The following is an 18,147-nucleotide window of genomic DNA, read 5'->3' as shown; positions in this document are numbered from 1 at the left end:
TGCTTTGGAAACAGGAGCTATCCCCAGAATCTCATGGTTGCCTAGGGGATCACTTTCAAGTACTGAGCATAGTAGCACCCAAGTGCCACCAGGTGTGGCCCTCAAACCAAAAATAAAGTGAATCTCTGTACCTTTTAATCTAAGTATCTTTTGCTTTCATTCTTCTATGCAACAAATATGTATTATACTTACTAGGTTACTATCTACTGTGTACTGTGGAGGTGATAGAGTTATAGCACTGAATATAACATTGCCTGTGCATTCTAGAATTCCACATATGGTAGAAGACAGAGAAGGGGAAACACAAAACGATACAGTATGAAAACAGCTATACTCAGGACAAGCAAGAGGTGTTTTGTGGAGGAGTAAGAACCAAACCTGACCATTTTCTGTTAGAAAATTGCACAAGTGAAAACAGTAATTTGCTAAGGAATCTTATTATTTTTGCCAAGTCAATAATTTGAGATTTCCAAATTTACTATATGTGACACAATTCTCTGTTGAAATTTTCCTGCGTAATCATACAAGTAATACTTAAAGAATGTTGAATAACTTCTTAGTAAACGAAATCTTTTTTTGTAACAGCTCATGGGAAGTTATTTAATGCCTCATATTATGAAAAATGTAAACTTCTAGTTTTCTTACAAATTTATAACTTTTGCAAGAAAAGCAATCAATTGACATCATAATGTAAGAACTTTCTACCTATTATTATCATCCAAGGAAATAATAGACTTTTCCCCTCCTGGTTTCATATTACTGCTTGGTTGTTAACTTCAGCATCTCTCCTTTTTCAACATCAATATTACGTTTTCTCCTTGACACATCTTCTCAAATATTGGGGGGTGGGTAAAAATGGGGAACCTTGGCCATGCTCAGGTCTCAAGGCTTAATCTTGGTTTTGCTGTCTGGGATCACTCCTGGCAGTCTCAGGAGACCATATTGGATACTGGCTATAGAACCGGGATCAGCTGCACTCAAGGCAAGTGCCCTGCCAGCTATACTATGTCTCCAGTACCCCTTCTTAGTTTTTGATTGATAAGGATGTTTTTGGTAATATATCAAGAAGGTTTGGGGTCTGGTTTGCTCATTCTTTTAGAATTTTATAAAATGAATGCTTCTGCATTTTCAAAATAAGGGATTATGCTTATGACTTACTTTGACAAAGAATTATTTAGATTTAACTAAATAACACATATTTTGTTAAAACATGTAATATCTAAATGCTGAATACAAACAGGAGAGAGATCTAGCTCTGGCCCTGAGGAGGCTTTCAGTCTAGTCATCAGATTGATTGGACTTTGATAGGACAGTTTCACCATTTAACCTCACAATTCCTTCTTCAACACCTATCACAGGAAAATATAAGATGAGAGCTTTAAAACTTAGGTGAGACAGGGAGGTGGAGAGGAATCAAAGACCTAACTTACACTGGTTTATGAATACACTTAATAGTAAAAAAATAAACAGACATAGATAAAATGCCCACAAACATCTTTATTTCTCCAGCTTCTTTCGCCAATCTATTTATTATTAAAATAGAGTACCTTGTCTGGGTCAACATATTTAGCAAAGAAAAATCATGTTTATCCTTTTTATCTCACCAGCATATTATTGGAATTATTATTGTATAGCTTTTCTATCAAGACACTCCAAAAAGATTTACTTGCACGATATTAATCTCACTGATTCAGATCTTTTAAATCTGACACTCTTTTCAAAGGATTGTTTTTCCATGACTTTGCTAGTGCACAATGTTCTCTAACCTCTGCCATAATTTGCTGCTGGCTACCTCCAGATTTTGCTTATTTCCTGTTAGGCCTAAATTTCAGTATGGCTCCTCAGAGACGTTTTTAGAAGGCTTTACATTTCAAGCTTACCATTTCCATGGGTTATGGTGGGAATTCATTTGGTTTAAACTTTTCTATCTCCTCAGTCAGCAGTACAATTCCAACTTCTGCTGGTGGAGGAGAGTTTGGGACATTTTCTGCTTGTAGTAAGAGTAGAAGTACAGACTCATAGTTGTCAGTTTCCAATGTCTAACTCTCTTCAGCTTGTCCAACTCTCCCTGGACCTCAATGATTCTGCATCCAGGAGTTTTCCATTTTTTTTCTTACCTGCTTCCAGCTTTTTCTGCCTCCCTTCCCATCTTCAATTACCTTCCCTTTCTTGTCCCTTCATACCCAGACAGAAAGCTTACCAACATGACCTCATATTTCTTTTTTTTTCTTTCTCTTTTTTAAAAAATTTTGCTTTTTGGGTCACACCCGGCAATGCACAAAGTTACTCCTGGGTCTCAGAGTTACTCACTTAGTAATCACTCCTGGTGGTGCTCAGGGGACCATATGGGATGCTGGGTATTGAACCTGGGTTGGCTGCATGCAAGGCAAATGCCATCTACCCTCTGCCTTGGAACCTATTCCTCCTCTTCCCTTTTCTTTCAACATATGTTTGTTTTCTCAGGAAGTGTTAGGGGGAAATTCTTTTTTTTTTAATGTAGGAGTATTGCTATTTATTCAGCCATTGATTAGGCTGATTGAATTGGGCATGAACTCCACCTTACCTTTTTTTAAATTTTTTTTTTTATTAAATCACCGTGAGAGCACTTACAAAGCTTTTGGGTTTAAGTCTCAGTCATACAATGATGAAACACCCATTTCTTCACCAGTGCCCATTTTCTACCACCAAAAACCCCAGTATCCTCCCACACACTCCCCCTACCTGTGGGGCAGATGATTGGAAAAATTCTTGAACTCATTCATTACTGACAATATCCCAGGGACTTATGCTATAGAACATGAACACACACACACACACACACACACACACAGACATAATTAAATGCAAGTTTAAAGTTCCTAACACTGACTCTCTGAAAGTCTTGGCCCTCACTGCAAACCCTTGTCCTACTGGCTCTTGTACTGGATCGTGAGATACACAGGCATTTTTTCAGTAGAAAAGGGAAGACTAGTTCTGCCCACCCTACCCTCTGATTCTCTTTAAACAAAATTTAGTCTTCTTGGCTTGTAAAAGCAGGAGCAGGAAAAGTAGGCTCATATTTGGGAGTTGGGGTGGAGAAATTAGCCAGGTACACACAGACTACATAGAGAATATGTTTGTTTGTTTGTTTGTTTATAAGAAGTCTTTAGGGAGGCATCTATGCCTTAATTAAATCTAAGAAATGCCTGAAATTCTGTTTTTTACTGAAGTAAATTATTAATTTCTTTTTTACTCTGGTAACTCATTGCCACAACAAGTAAGCAATTTATCAAAGGCATTGACAGTGTCTGTGAATGAATAAAAATTATTAACATAGAAATTCATTTATAAGTCCCATTTTATTCTTCCCTCTTCATCAAGCTCACATGCACTGGAGGGGACTCTAGAGGGACTTTTGGTTCATTTCTGTATTAATAGAAAGGATAGAGAGAGATCCAAACTGGCTGAAGGAACATTAGGGAGAGTTTAGGTCAAAGACAAGTTAGTCAAGACAGCAAAGGCCTGCCTGGCCCTGGAAAGAGAGAGGAGGGATGTGGGGAGCAATATTGAAAGAGATTAGAGAAGGAGTCTGGGGCTTTGGTCTATGAGTGCTGGACAGCTGAGAGGTATCAAACCTGGAGAGTATGAGGGTGGGTGGGGTTGGAGGGTGGATATGCTAGTCTTTATGACTAATAAGGAGTCTCTTTAAAGTTCATCTAGAAATCTTAAGTAAAAGATTAGATTTTTATTTCATTTATTAGATTCCCTTTTTTTCTGTGATCTTTGAAAAAAAATTTTTTTAAGGTCCAGAGAGATAGTACAGATGGCAAGGCACTTGCTTTGCAAGTGACTGATCCTGATTTAATCCCCAGCACCCCATATGGTCCCTGAGCCCAGCCAAGAGTGATCCCAGAGCACAGAGCCAGGAGTAAACCCTGAGCACCACTGGGTGTGGTACAAAAGCAAACAAACAAAAGATTGTCTTAACTATTTTGTTGCCTGGCTATTATTTTTAAGCAATTCAGTGTAGCTGTAGAACCAGGGGTCACTCAGATTCTCTAGGGTTTTCTACATAACACATAATCAGAATCTGCTATGCATGAACTATGATTTCCTGGAGTCAGTTTGCACAATAAATACAGGGATTATTGTTTTTTTCCCATGACCAACTTCTCATATCAGAGACTTCCTTTTTATTTCCCCTCCATTCTCATATATGTGGAGACGTTACTGGGTCCGCTCGAGCAAATCCATGATCAACGGGAGGGCCTTTACTTACTTACTTACTCTCATATATGCAAAGTAACACAAAAGCAGCTTCGGAATTTCTGCCAAGATGTCCTTTTGTTGTACAAACATCTGCTCACTACCTGCTAGGTGACAAGCACAGATGAATAAAACAAGACCTTAGCCTCAAGGAGCTCAAATGCTGATTGAGCTGAACATACATCTTAGACTGAATTAAAGAGAATAGAAGAGGCAGCATGCGTGCCTGGTTTGTGGCCAACCCAGTTCCATCGCTGGCACCCCATATGGTTCCCTGAGCCCCACTAGGAGTGATCCCTAAACGCAAAGCCAGAGAGAAACATCTGACAGGTTACCCAGTCTCCTTTAAACCAAAGGATACTTAGGGGGCAATAGGAAAACAAAATGGGAGGAAGGAATGAAGGCATTTCCGGCTTAAACAAATGGACATATGTCACATAAGCAGAGAGAAAAGAGCATGGTCTCATAAGAAAACTGCTACAGAGGTGCTGCCACGAAGGTGGGTATTGGGTTGCACACAACATTTTGTATAATAAAGTTAGAATTTTAGTTGGATGATATGACAGAGGACCTTGTATGTCGTGGAAAGGAAAGGAGACATATCCTGTGACAAGGAAGGAACTCCTGAGCAATTACAGCAGGGCAAACATTATCAGCTCTTTATTTTAGAAATGTAATTCTAGAGGCATGGCTTAGAAGAGGGACTGGAGGTGGGAGAATAAGCAAGGAGAATTGAGTCATATAAAGAAACCAAAACATTTATATAATCATACAGTGTTTATATGCAGCAATAGAGAAAAAGGGGGGTTGGCCAAAGGAACAGTCTGGTGTGGGGACTAATGGATGAGTTAAGGGGGTTACAAAAACAACTGGTTCGAATATACTGCTTATATTCCTACTATGTGTATCTGTTTTATAGTTCTTATTAAGTGGAATGGAGAATATGGAAAAGAAAATGGGCTTTAGATGAGGTGAGATAATACATACATATAATTTGAGAAGTGTTAGTATTAATGATCTTTAAGGAGAATCCAGTTAGGATGCTCAATAATGTAAGGTACAAATAGGGCCATTGATAAGTGCTAGAGTAATATGCAGGCTTCTGATTTATGCATTGACTAAATTTATCTAAGATAGGTTCATATTTTGTAATTGATGGTTTGAACTGTTAATGATGTGATATAATTATATCTCCTAACAAATGAACAATTTACAGACTTAGTATGTGTACTTACCACGCTTGTATTAAGAGCTCTGATCTGGATTCATTTTATCTCTCAGCCAATTTACACCCCCACATTTTTCTCTTCTCTCCTAAAAGGGAGGCTATTAAAAGATGGGTTGAAAGCAATGAGGTTAATGAGGAAGAGAAAGAACATAAAATCTAGTTTCTAGTTTTGAAGAGAGACTTGCTGGAACTTTCCATCATGAACAGGTCAACATACTGTGGGCTTTATAATGGCCAAAGATTGAAAAACTAATTAGCAGACCATAAACCAAATTCTAGAGATATTTCTGTCTAAAAGAGACTGGGATGGTAGGTGAAAGGCAATGCAAGGTTGACATTCAGGAAGACCTGGGTTTAATCCCCTGTACCACATGGTCCCTGAGCACTGAGCCAGGAGTAGGCTCAGTGCTGTGGGGACTAACATATTTTTTAAAATAAAAAAATTAAACTCCATAATATGAACTAAAATAAAATTTAAAAAGTATCAACCACTCTGTGATGAATGTAATGGTGAGAAGACGAAGAAAGCAGGGATAAAAAAATTATAAATTAAAAAGACATTTGAATCTAATGTAAATGCCAGATTCACTAAATTTAACCAAAGATTTGCTTCCATACTTTTGGCAACCATTAAGAACTGTACTTTTTATTGACTTAGATTTTTATTTCAAAGTTCCTGATAACCTTTGGCACTTGGGTTCCTAATTTGTGGATTTCAGAGGCTGTTGAAATACATGTCCAATCATCTCCCTCCACCATAATTTGATTTGCTGGTGCTCAAAATCAGCTTCTTTTTTTATTTTATTTTTTTGCTTTTGGGTCACACCCAGTGTTGCACAGTGGTTACTCCTGGCTCTGCACTCAGGAATTACTCCTGGCAGTGCTTGGGGGACCATATGGGATACTGGGAATCAAACCCGGGTCGGCTGTGTGCAAGGCAAACACTCTACCCACTGTGCTATCGTTCCAGCCCCGAAATCAGCTTCTTTTAATCTTAAAACAATACATTTTGTCAGTTTCTGCTGCTAGTCAGTTGACATCAGTTTGTAGAGAAAAAGATTTTCAAGAAGAAATAAGCAAGCTCTGTTCCTAGGGCATGGAATCAAAACAAAGATTACCCTCGGACTGTCTCAACACCTTTCAAATAATTATATTTTCTACCTTCCAGAGCACTGTGCTGTGGTCCCCTGCCTGTGTTAGAAAGCTCCCTGGTTATCCAATTATTCTGTGCCAGCCTTAGACTTTCAATACTGCTTATCATTTAACTTGCTGGAGGGCTAAGGCCAAACCAGATTTGATCTTACCTCTAGTATATGGGAAGATTTGCTTTCCAGGTGCAGAATCTTGTGAAGTTTCGTATCATCATTGCCAGGAAAGATCCCCTACCCTTACTACTAGTTAGTTTCTCCCAAACCGGACAAGCACTTTGCTTTGGTCTTGGGAAAGAATGAGTTGCAAGTTAAATGAATTGTTTCCACGAGCATCAGCGCTTAGTTGTGAATGTACTAAGGGACGCATCATAAAACCAAGTATGCTGGTCCTGGTTTGGCAATGTATGATCTAATAGGCACTGAACACTTCTATGTTCCAGGAACAACGCTTTAGCATTTTGTGTGTCATCTCTGCTATCCAGCTATCCTCCCTTCTACTATGGAGTCATCTTTATCAAGCAGATGAAGACATTAAGGCATAAAGAAGTTGAGTAATTTGCTCAGGTTTTCCATAAACAATAGTTTGGATCCCAGTTCTCGCAGAGAAGTTGCCTGCAAGCTCTAACCCAATCCATAGCACCCCACCACCTTCAAAAGTGGAGTGAAAATATTAGGGGTCATAAGAGTCCTTTACTGCTGGACTGTGAGTCAGCATAGCACCCACCTTGCTCTTTCCCAGGACTTTTGGATCATCATTTGGGAAACTTCCTTCACTGTTAGGACTGCTGAAAGTACTGTAGAACTTTGTGTCACTCCTTGCCTCATAAGAATACTTATCAGGGACATTCTTTTCTGAGCAGGTAGATTAAGTAAAATCTCACAGGTAGTGAGACTTTGGAGACATTAAACAAATGGGAATGCTGGTCACAGGGTGGGGGGGCAAATGCTCCAGCCAGAAGCTGTGAATTACAAGCTCCCAGCTGCTGGATCAGTGGGAACTGAAGTAAATTAGAAGCAGATCTGGATCATCAGGGACCACTGAGTCCAAACCAGCAACAGCAACCATTAACCATCAGGCAGGGAAGGGGCAGTTAGATGCTGGCAGCTACTGGAGGTGAGGAAGTGAAAGAGCAAAGAAAGGAACCAACTGCACCAAGGCACGTGGAACAAAGAAAGAAAGAGGATTCTAGTCAAGTGAGTGTCAGAAGTCCTAAAGAAGGGAAAACTGCTGGCGTGAGCGATTAAATGAAATGAGAGAGAAAGAAGAAAGCAGTGAAGGGCTACCAAGAGGAGGAGGAAGTGGGAGATGCGCTGCTTCCGTAAAATCATCGATGATTGAAGACAAAGCTGGGTGGGGACTAGTCCCTGGACTGCAGGCGCCGCTGCTACACATACACGCAACGGCGGCTGCCACTCCGTGGGCTGCTTCTACTACTGCTGCGCTGGGCTGGGCTGGGCGGGTTGCACCGAAGCTCGCCTGAACACAGCGGCTCCTGAGAGAGTGGAGACGCCTCAGAACAGCCTCAGGAGCAGGTAAAGGAAACGCTTTTCACGTTGCTTTTTAAATATATATATATGCACACTATATATATGTGATAAGAGCAATCATTGCTTTTCAGACAGCTTTCTAAGAGGAAAAATGATTAGACTCGGTTGTTTTTTAAAGGGCTTTGAAAATGATCACATTCGCTTTTTTTTTTTTTTTAAATCTTCATTGAGAGCTTAGCTTTGGTGATTCCTCAGTAAAAAACACGCCAAATGTAAGAAGCTGTTTGCATAGTTCTCTGCCAGAAACGCAGGGCTGAGTTGAAATCAGTTGGTGTTGTGAAGCTGTGGACGGATCATCTGAGCCTTGCAGTCCCCAGTTTTAGGGGTGTAAGCTCTGAAAAGTGTTCTTGGCTGTATCTTTCTCACTTATCGCCCCTGGGGTCTTCTCTTTTGCATTCTAATGGCTGTGATTTGTTTTTTGTTTGGTCTGGTCTTGTATGATTTGGATGTTGTTGCTGTTAAATCCTTTTGTAGTCAGAATTTGCCAACAAAGGCTGGAATTGCGTATCTAAGGGGCAGTATTTACCATTCAAAAAGCAGTGTCTTCCTCAGTCTGATGCTGCTGCTTTCGGGAGCGGCTCAGAAACAGCTACCATTTGCTGCGGGTGTTAGCCTAAAGTTGCATCCTTTCCCCCTCTCCCCCAGGAGTGTGGAGGGTTTCATTTGTTTTGAGGAAGGACCCGGTATTATTATGGATTTTCGTGTTGATTTAGATTTTATTCTTGTCTAGGGCAAGATGCACATCAGCCTTGACAAGGGAAAAAATGTTAAAAAAAAGTGGCATTGAGTTGCTTTCTTACTATAGAGTAAGATCGAAAAAGAAAATTAGTATGTGATTTTTAATCTTTTCTTTCTCAAGCAATGAATGTGCTTAATGAGCTTGTTCATATTTATGAGTGATGTATGAAAGTGCAGTAAATAAGCCTGATGAGTTAGAAATGTGGTAGTGAGATTCTTATGGCAGGATCTGGAGGAGAAAGAGTTTAAAATCCTAGTGTAGCATGATTCTTAAAATTGAGGTTAATCTCCCAGCAGGAAGTGTGGTTTAAACAATAAGTGGTCATTGATAAAGGGTTTTTTTTTGTTTTTTTTTTTAGTGTTTAGAATGAAAAGAGATCATTTTCATTTTCAAAGAAAGGACTGCCTATGGTGAAATAGAAATAATAAAAAATGTTCTAGTTGGACACACATAAATTGTTAAAACATAGATTTTTCAACACTAAGTATACCAGTTAGGAGTGTTTTCATCTCTTCATTTATAATCATTCTCAGTGAAGAGTTAGATTTTTTTTTAAAAAACCATCTTAGAAATTGATTTAATGTTTTAAAATTTGTGAAGGTGCAAGCACACATATGCAACATTTTTTTTTACAGACCTAAGAAGCTCTGTGTAGATGCTAAGAAAAAAGAAACGTGTAGCTTTCTGAGGTTACTTCTCCTTAAAATAAACCTGTACTGTGTGCTCAAGAGGCAAAGATCGCTTGTGTTGAAACCATGGAGATCCCCGGCCAGAGTCATTGAATTTAATCAAACCTGTGGGTCAAGCAAGTCCTGTCATGTATTCCTCAGTTTCATTTCCTATTTGCCTTTTCAGGAGAAAGATGTAGAGGCCCTTTCCAGAGAGATCGCCAGGAAACTCAGGGTCCCTGATCCCATTGTAAATTAGTACATGAAGTAGAAAGTTGAGCACATGGGCTGCATGGATGAGTACTGCACCAGTTTTTATGTTTTAACCCATCTATAGTCTGGGTTCTCCGGATAATGCCAGCCTCCTGCTTTGTTTAGGGATGCGTAGACCATCTGCCTGGCTCTTCTCTGTGTGGTTCCCCTGCAGAGGGAGGAAAGGAAACCATGGTCCCTAAGTACTTAGAGTTCAGGGACTCCTGGCTTTCTGGCCCTCTCTGAAAAAGCTGGGAGGGACTTATTTTCTGCACTGCACACATTTGCTTCATCTTCACATCTCGGCTCCAGGTTTGGCACTGGTAATAGGAGAGCATGCTCTGATGGTTGAATGTTTAGGAAAAGAGGGATATGCTTCTTCACTCTAAAATGAGGCAGATTCTAGCCAGATGGAACTTTGAAAGACGTAATGCTTTTGCTGAGGCTATTTGGTGGCTTTGGAAGGAGTCACCCAACACTGAAATTTTAATTGTGTGAGGTTTTTTTTTTTCCTTTTTTGCTTTCTCCTGCCATATGGTTAATGACTGATAGTAGTAACATGACTCCATCATTTTATGGACACTCTGGGCTCCATGGGTTGGGCACTAAGTAATGTGTTTGCTTAACTGAGTTTTTTAGCTTACTTCTGAAGGCAGGGCCAACTTTTCAGTACAGAAGCTCTGTAGTCAACACAAAGAGCCTGTTTAAAGAGACAACTGTAGGTGGAAGAACAGAACATGGTGGAGTGAAAAGAATGCAGGCTTTGAAACAGGCAGATCTGCCTTTGCCTCTGTGTCTGGTTCTTCATCCTTGACCTGGTATGTTAACTTAGGAACCTTAGCTTCTTCATTTTTTAAAAAAAGGGTTAATAATTAAAGAAGGTTTGTGTATGTGTGTGTGTGTGTGAAGAGATGTGTTATAGCTTATTTTTTAAAAATCTTTTGTCTGTGAATATGTTAAATGCCTGGTGCATAGCAGGCACTTGAATATACTTTTTTTTTTTTTGAACGGTGTAAAGTTCTACATCAAAGGTTCCAGGAAACTTCTTTTTTAGTTGTCAAATACATACAACACTAATTTTCCCATTTTGACTATTTAAAATATTTTTTCCATTTTGACTCATTTTAACTATACTGTAACTGACGATATATAGACATGGTTTTTAACACCAGTGCCTCTATTTATCTTCAGATCTCCATTATCATCTCAGACTTTTCAGATGGAAACTCTGTACCCATTAAACCAGTGTTTTCCAAACTTGGTAATAACCCCTTCCCAGAGTACTGGAATAATCAGCAGGGCAGGGGTAGGGGGGATAGGGGTGAAAGTAGAGCCTTGTTTGCAATGAGGATGTGTGTGTATTTTCTGTTTGTTCACTTAAAGAGAGAAGGTAGATTTCTAGGGGGTTTCTAAGTGATTTTTTTGTTTTGAAAAGGGGGAAATACAGGCCAGATAAGTTTGGAAACCTCTGCATTAAGCAGTCACTCCCCACTTTCTCCTGCCTGCAGCCCCTGGAAACCACTATTTTGCTTTCTGACTCTGTGAATTTGACTGCTCTAAGTACCTTATGTAAGTAGAATCCTGCAGCATTTTGTCTTTTTGTGGCTAGCTAGTTTTACTTAGCATAATAACTTCAAAGTTCATTCATACTCTTAAAAATGACAAGATTTTTTCCTCCTTAAAGCTTAATAATGGTTCGTTGTACATATATGCCACGTTTTGTTTATTCACCCATCTGTTGGTAGATACTTGGTTTGCTTCCACATTTTAGCTGTTGTGAATAATGCAGCAATGACTACAAATATCTATTTGTGTCTCTGTTTTCACTTCTTTTTGAGTGCCATGAGGAGGAATTGCTGGATCCTATAATTCTGTGTTCAGTTTTCAGAGGAATGACCACCTCGCTTTCCCGAGCAGCATCTACACTGTGCACTCCCACCAGCAATGGGCAGGATTACATTTTCTCACTCAAACTCACCATTCTCTAAGGCCCTTTATTTTCACAATAGTCTTTCTAATGGGCATGAATTGGTATAAAAATTTTTAAAAGATTTTTCCCCTCCCTCCCTCCCTCTCTCCCTCCCTCCCTCCCTCCCCTCCCTCCCTTCCTTCCTCTCTTTTTCTTTCTTTTTTTTTCTTTTGTCACAGTAGGGGACACATTTCAAGTAAACCCAGTTCTCAGGGCTTACTAGATCTATACTCAGGATTCACTTCTCAGGGTGGGGCATGGAGGCCCATATGTGGTACCCGGGATCAAATCCAAGTCAGCCACATGCTAGACAAGCACCCCTCTCGCTTGCTTGGCCCCTTCCTTTCTTTTTCCTGTGTTTTTAGGTCTCACCAAATGGTACTTGGGGACCACTCCCAGCTCAGTGCTCAGAGGTCACACCTCTTGGGGACTGTGCTGTGCTGGGAATCAAACTCAGGTCTCCAGTTTGAGAAGACAGCACTCCAGCAAAAACTCTATCCTGCCAAAAACTGGTGATTTCAACTTTCATTTCCTTAATAGATAATGATGTTGAACACCTGTTTTTGTGCTTATTGACCATCTGCATATCTTCTCTGGAGAAGTTTAAGTTCTTATCCATTTCCAAATGGAGAAATCTCCTAATATAGTTTGCCATTAAGATCATTATTATAATCTTTGTATCTAATGCATAGTATATACCAGTATGACCCTTGACCAGATAAAATGCCTGTCTGAAAAGTAACTTTCAGGGCCAGATAGAGAGCTCAGTGGGCCAAGAACATGCTTTGCATGCGGGAGGCCCAGGTTCCATCTGCAGTACCATATGGTTCTCCGAGCTCCACAGGGAATGACTGTCAAGCAAAGAGTCTGGAGTAGTCCCTATATACAAAACCAGAAACAAAACCATCACAGAACAAAAAGTAAATTTCAAACTAGGCAACAGAAAGTGAGAGAATCTGAAGGCTCCTGTAATTTTGCTATCAAAAGTTGCTGCTGGTGCTATCCCGCCCTTACTGTCGCGGCCACACTAAGGAACCTGTGGAGCAAGTATGCCTTCCCCTGGTCCAACCACAGACAAGACACTGGGGGAGGTCACCTCAGTGTCTTCTCATCCCCACTTATTAACTGTCCCTTCACTGAATGAGAAAAATGCAGTCAGTAGCAGGATCAGGTGAAAGGGAAGGGAGAAGTAGGATTGACACTTTCTCAACCCCTGTATTACTGGGAGTGATAACTTGCAGAGGGGGCTGTAGTCAACAACAGATGCTGAGATCCCAAGTTTTCATGAATGGAATGTGATTTGAATCCATGCCTCACTGTTGAAAATAAAAAAATTATTTTGTGTGCTTCGGGCTGGAGTGGTAGCACAGCGGGTAGGGTGTTCACCTTGCATGCAGCCAACCCGGATTCGATTCCTCAGTCCCTCTCGGAGAGTCCGGCAAGCTACCGAGAGAATCCCACCCACATGGCAGAGCCTGGCAAGCTTCCTGTGACCTATTCAATATGCCAAAAACAGTAACAAGTCTCACAATGGAGACGTTACTGGTGCCTGCTCAAGCAAATTGATGAACAAAGGGAGGGCAGTGCTATTTTGTGCTTCATCGATCACTACAGATTTCACTCCCAATTCTGACATTGGCAAGGCTGGGTGTATGTATGGGAAGGAGCAGAGCTGGGTTAATAGATGTGGGAGCTGCCTCAGGAACAGTGACACCATCTGAGCTTCATGATGGGTGAAGTCGGGGTTGGAATGGGGGGGGGGCAGACAATGACCTGGAGTATTTGAAGAGCTCCTAAGTGGTTATGTGTTGACTTAGTGTAAGCTGAGTATATGTATTGGGTTGGGGATAAATAGGATTCCTACAGCTTTATTAACTTGCAAATCTGTTTATTCTACAGTGGCTTAGAAGTTCCATGCCTGGTGTAAATTTAATAACCTCAAGACTTTGTCTCTTGGCTGGAGTGATAACTCCATGGACAGTAGCACATTCACTCCATGAACATGTCCTGGTTTCGATCCCTAGGACCACATAGTTCCCTGAACATTGTCAGAAGTGGTCCCTGGGCACCACTGGGTATGCAATCCCCTCCCCCCGCCCTCCCCCCCAAAAAAACAGAGAAAGGGCTTATTCCCTGCACAGGACATCACAAAACAGTAGATCTTGAAGAATCAAGAATTTGGGAATCAATCTAGCATGCATCAAACCCTCCCTGAAAGAAGCAGCCCAGAGTGGCTAAGTCAATTGATCCCTGACTTCATCTCCGGATTTAATCTTGATTTTACATCCCTTCACAGGGGGCAAATAGCTAGAGAGAATCCTTACATTCAGCCCCTTCTGAAATTGTTTGTTTTAAAAAAATATTTTGTTTAAAAAAAGAGGTTAATGTTTACATTTAACATTCCATATAAATTTAGTTTCTGTGTTTGTTCAAACGTAAAGATACCATTATGAAATTGAGATTCCAAAATAAACTCATTCTATTAATGAAAGTCAATTTTCAGAGGACTTTATTAAACATTAAAAATGAGGCAACTTGGGGCTGGAGAGATAGCATAGCGGGTAGGACATTTGCCTTGCACACGGCCGACCCAGGTTCGATTCCCAGCATCCCATATGGTCCCCTGAGTACTGCCAGGAGTAACTCCTGAGTGAAGAGCCAGGAGTAATCCCTGTGCATCGCTGAGTGTGACACAAAAAAGCAACAATGACAACAAAAAACAGGCAACTTAATTCTCAAACTCAGAGGAACATTTGTTAGCAGTGGAAGTACTGTAAATTCCCGGTCACTTGAGCCTATTCCCTGAGCTTCCCTTATCCCCTGCCAGTGTTACTCAGGGTCTAGGATTTCCATGATTCACCCTTCACCACCCCACCACACACACACATCCTGCACCCCTAGAGGGTCTGGAAATGAAATTAATGGCCTCTGTTTTAGATTTATCGCCATATCAGCAGGCCCATTTGATTACTGCTCTTTAAATTTCCTTTTTAAAAAATATACCTTATGCATTTTCGATAAAACTTGGACTTCAATTAAACCCAAGTCCCCACTTCCTTTCTTCATCACAGGTCACTTCAATTTCTGTTTTTTTTTTTTCTGAGAAAGCATATATCACAGACCTCTTCAACTTGGTTCTTCACCATCTCAAATTGCTCTGTCTTCGTTCATTCTTGTTACCTTCTTTCTTAGGTCAAACAAACAGTCTTTCCTTTTAGCCAAGAATAAACTCTATTTGGAATTCTTCATTCCACTTCCTTTCTACTTTTTTTTTTTAAAGGTGCTGGGCTTGATAATAACTGAAACTTCTGCCTACCTCTTTGACTTATCTGCCTGTAAATATGCTTAGTTCAGGCACATAACTTTAAATATATATAATTTATTTATTTAAATATATATTTAAAGTGCTATATATGTGTGTAACAAATAACATTTTTAACCTCTACCACGCTGTATATGGAGCGGAGGAAAAACATTTTCCCTCAACCCTATTATGTGCTCAGTTGAGAACATTGTAACAAAAGGTAGATGATTAATGAAAAAATGCCAAAAGTATATCAACTTGTATAATTCCATCCTTACCCGATGTTAGTGAGTGACTTTCAAAAGTGTCTTAGAATTCAGTTTAATTACCATTTACACCTAAAGAATAGAAAGAGCAAGAAGAGGGAAGGTTAGTTACTCTAGAAGTTACCAGGGGAAACAAAGAAAACTAGAGAAAGATTTGTTCTATGGATTTAAGTCAATGCCTTCTCCTTTGACAAAAATCTTTAGTAAATTATTCATCCTTTTCTCTCTGGTACAATTCTTTTATAAACAAAGTTCTCTTAGAAAAGAATGTAACAAAAGGCTGAAGCAATAATACAATGGGTAGGGGACTTGCCTTGCATGTGCAGACCCAAGTTCCATCCTCAGCATCCCTTATGGTCTCCTGAGCCTGGCAGGAGTAGGGCCTGACTACTAAGTCAGGAGTAACACTTGAGCACTGCTAGGTATGGTCCCAAAACAAAAACAACAACAAAAAAGAGGTAACTTCTACAGACTTCCTCCCATGTCTGCTCTTTCTCCAAATTATAAACTCGAATTAATACTTATGCCAAAGAGGCATATTTGGGCATAGAAAGTTCTTCTGAAGGTTCCCAATGTCATCATTAATTCCAGTTACTGTTCCGTAAATGGGAGTAATCTGAAAATTTGATTCTCTGGCCTCTCAGTTTCTTCTTCATTAACCAAATCGTTGTCTGATTTCAGTGATTGTGTCTGTGTGGGTCAATCGTTGACCTGAGTCTCCATGTTGATCTCTCACCAACTCTCTAAATTTGCTCATTAGGTTCCTTGCAAATTTTCCAGAACACCCAGATCACTGAAACAGAAACTCACATGTCCACCACAGTGCTCATCACCCCATGCTCTAAAACCAGCTCCCCTGAGTCTATAACTAATGACTCTCCATTCTTTTAGCTCCTGAGTCAAGACTCAATTTTATTATTTTCCTCACTATAAAAAAAAAACACAGCCCATAGTCCCTCATTGCACTGTCCAATGTGTGGTAATTAGAAATACATTTTGACACTATTTGTTCTTTTCCTTGTTGATATTCAGTATCTTGGTTCAGGACTTTCTAACCACCAGCTGTTGTTTGTGTTCTTGCCTTTCCCAAGAGTAACTTTCTTGTTTCTCCTTCCATACCTCACCCCACAATCTTGTTTTCTCTGGTGTCCGGCTCAGTTCAAATGCTACTTCCATGAAGCCTGGCTTGATGTTTTCTTTCCTTTATATAATCTATCATCCCTGAAATTTGATAATTTATAACAGGAGTTAGCATTCTTTGGTGTATATAATGACAATTTTATTTTCTTTTCCTTTTTTCTTTTGCAAGCTCTTGGAGGTCAGTGTTCACACCTGGTTTCATTTCTGACTTCCGTAAGCACACAGGTATAATTTGATAATTTTGTTTTAATTTTCAGGTTTATTGAGGTAGCACTGAAAAAATTGTGAGACAAAGTATACATCATGGTGATTGGCTATGCATATATACTTGTGGAAGGATGCCTCTCCACTGAGTTAATTAACGCATTCATCACCTCACCTATTTATCCTCTTCTTCTTTTCTTGGTGAGAACATTTAAGTTCACAAATGCAGTGTATTTCTGTTTCACTTATTTAATGAACTTTTTGTCACTTTTTTTTTCATGCAAAGAGGCCTAGACACTCAAGTTGTCTTCTAGGAGTTCATAAAATACTGGGATAACAGACAGATAGTGATGTTATTACAATAGATTGCCAACATGGGCTGGAGTGATAGCACAGTGGAAGGGCGTTTGCCTTGCGTGCAGCCAGTCCGGCTGAGCTGGGTATGATTCCTCTGCCCCTCTTGGAGAACCCGGCAAGCTAACGAGAGTATCTCACCTGCACGGCAAAGCCTGGCAAGCTATCCATGACATATTCAATATGCCAAACACAGTAACAACAAGTCTCAAAATGGAAATGTTACTGGGCCCGCTGGAGCAAATCGATGAACAACGGGAGGACAGTGTTTGTTTTTGTTTGCCAACATGAGTGTCTGTAGTGAGCCCCATGATATCAGAGGGGCAGGGAGACTGGATAAACAGTAAGTGGGTTTCTTGTGCTTATATCCTAGCATTGGGGAAAAACCCAGTAAACACATGAATCAGTGGTGTTAGACCAGATTACATAGGTAAAAGGTAAAGGTAAAGGCCCTCCCGTTGATCGTCGATTTGCTCGAGCGGGCCCAGTAACGTCTCCATTGGAGACTTTGTTGTTACTGTGTCTGGCATATCGAATACTCTCAGTAGCTTGCCGGGCTCTCCGAGAGGGGCGATTTGCTCGAGCGGGCCCAGTAACGTCTCCATTGGAGACTTTGTTGTTACTGTGTCTGGCATATCGAATACTCTCAGTAGCTTGCCGGGCTCTCCGAGAGGGGCGGAGGAATCGAACTCGGGTCGGCCATGTTGGCCGCTTGTAAGGCGAACGCCCTACCCGCTGTGCTATCGCTCCAGCCCAAAGGTAAAGGCCCTCCCGTTGATCGTCGATTTGCTCGAGCGGGCCCAGTAACGTCTCCATTGGAGACTTTGTTGTTACTGTGTCTGGCATATCGAATACTCTCGGTAGCTTGCCGGGCTCTCCGAGAGGGGTGGAGGAATCGAACTCGGGTCGGCCAGGTTGGCCGCTTGTAAGGCGAACGCCCTACCGCTGTGCTATCGCTCCAGCTTACATAGCAGAAATACTTAAAAAATACCCATCTTCCCAGCCTCAGTTCAGGTGAATAAAATAAAAATAAACCAAGATTAGATCCTAATGTGGGTGTCAATGGGTAGGGGTGAGGT

General features: G+C 40.6%; 1 protein-coding gene across 1 annotated transcript in view; it reads left to right on the top strand.

Annotated features, from left to right (window-relative positions):
• The first annotated feature begins 8,041 nt into the window (after positions 1-8,041).
• The window catches only part of GNG2 (G protein subunit gamma 2), a 126,542-nt gene continuing 116,436 nt past the window's right edge, over positions 8,042-18,147 (top strand). Inside the window, exon 1 of the mRNA XM_056134062.1 lies at positions 8,042-8,157. The gene's annotated coding sequence lies outside the window, so the exon portion shown is untranslated. The remainder of the gene's footprint in view (positions 8,158-18,147) is intronic.

This window comes from Sorex fumeus, unplaced genomic scaffold, assembly GCF_029834395.1.
Source record: "Sorex fumeus unplaced genomic scaffold, SorFum_2.1 ptg000098l, whole genome shotgun sequence".
In the NCBI taxonomy this organism is placed as follows: Eukaryota; Metazoa; Chordata; class Mammalia; order Eulipotyphla; family Soricidae; genus Sorex; species Sorex fumeus.
This window is presented reverse-complemented; position numbering and strand designations above follow the sequence as displayed.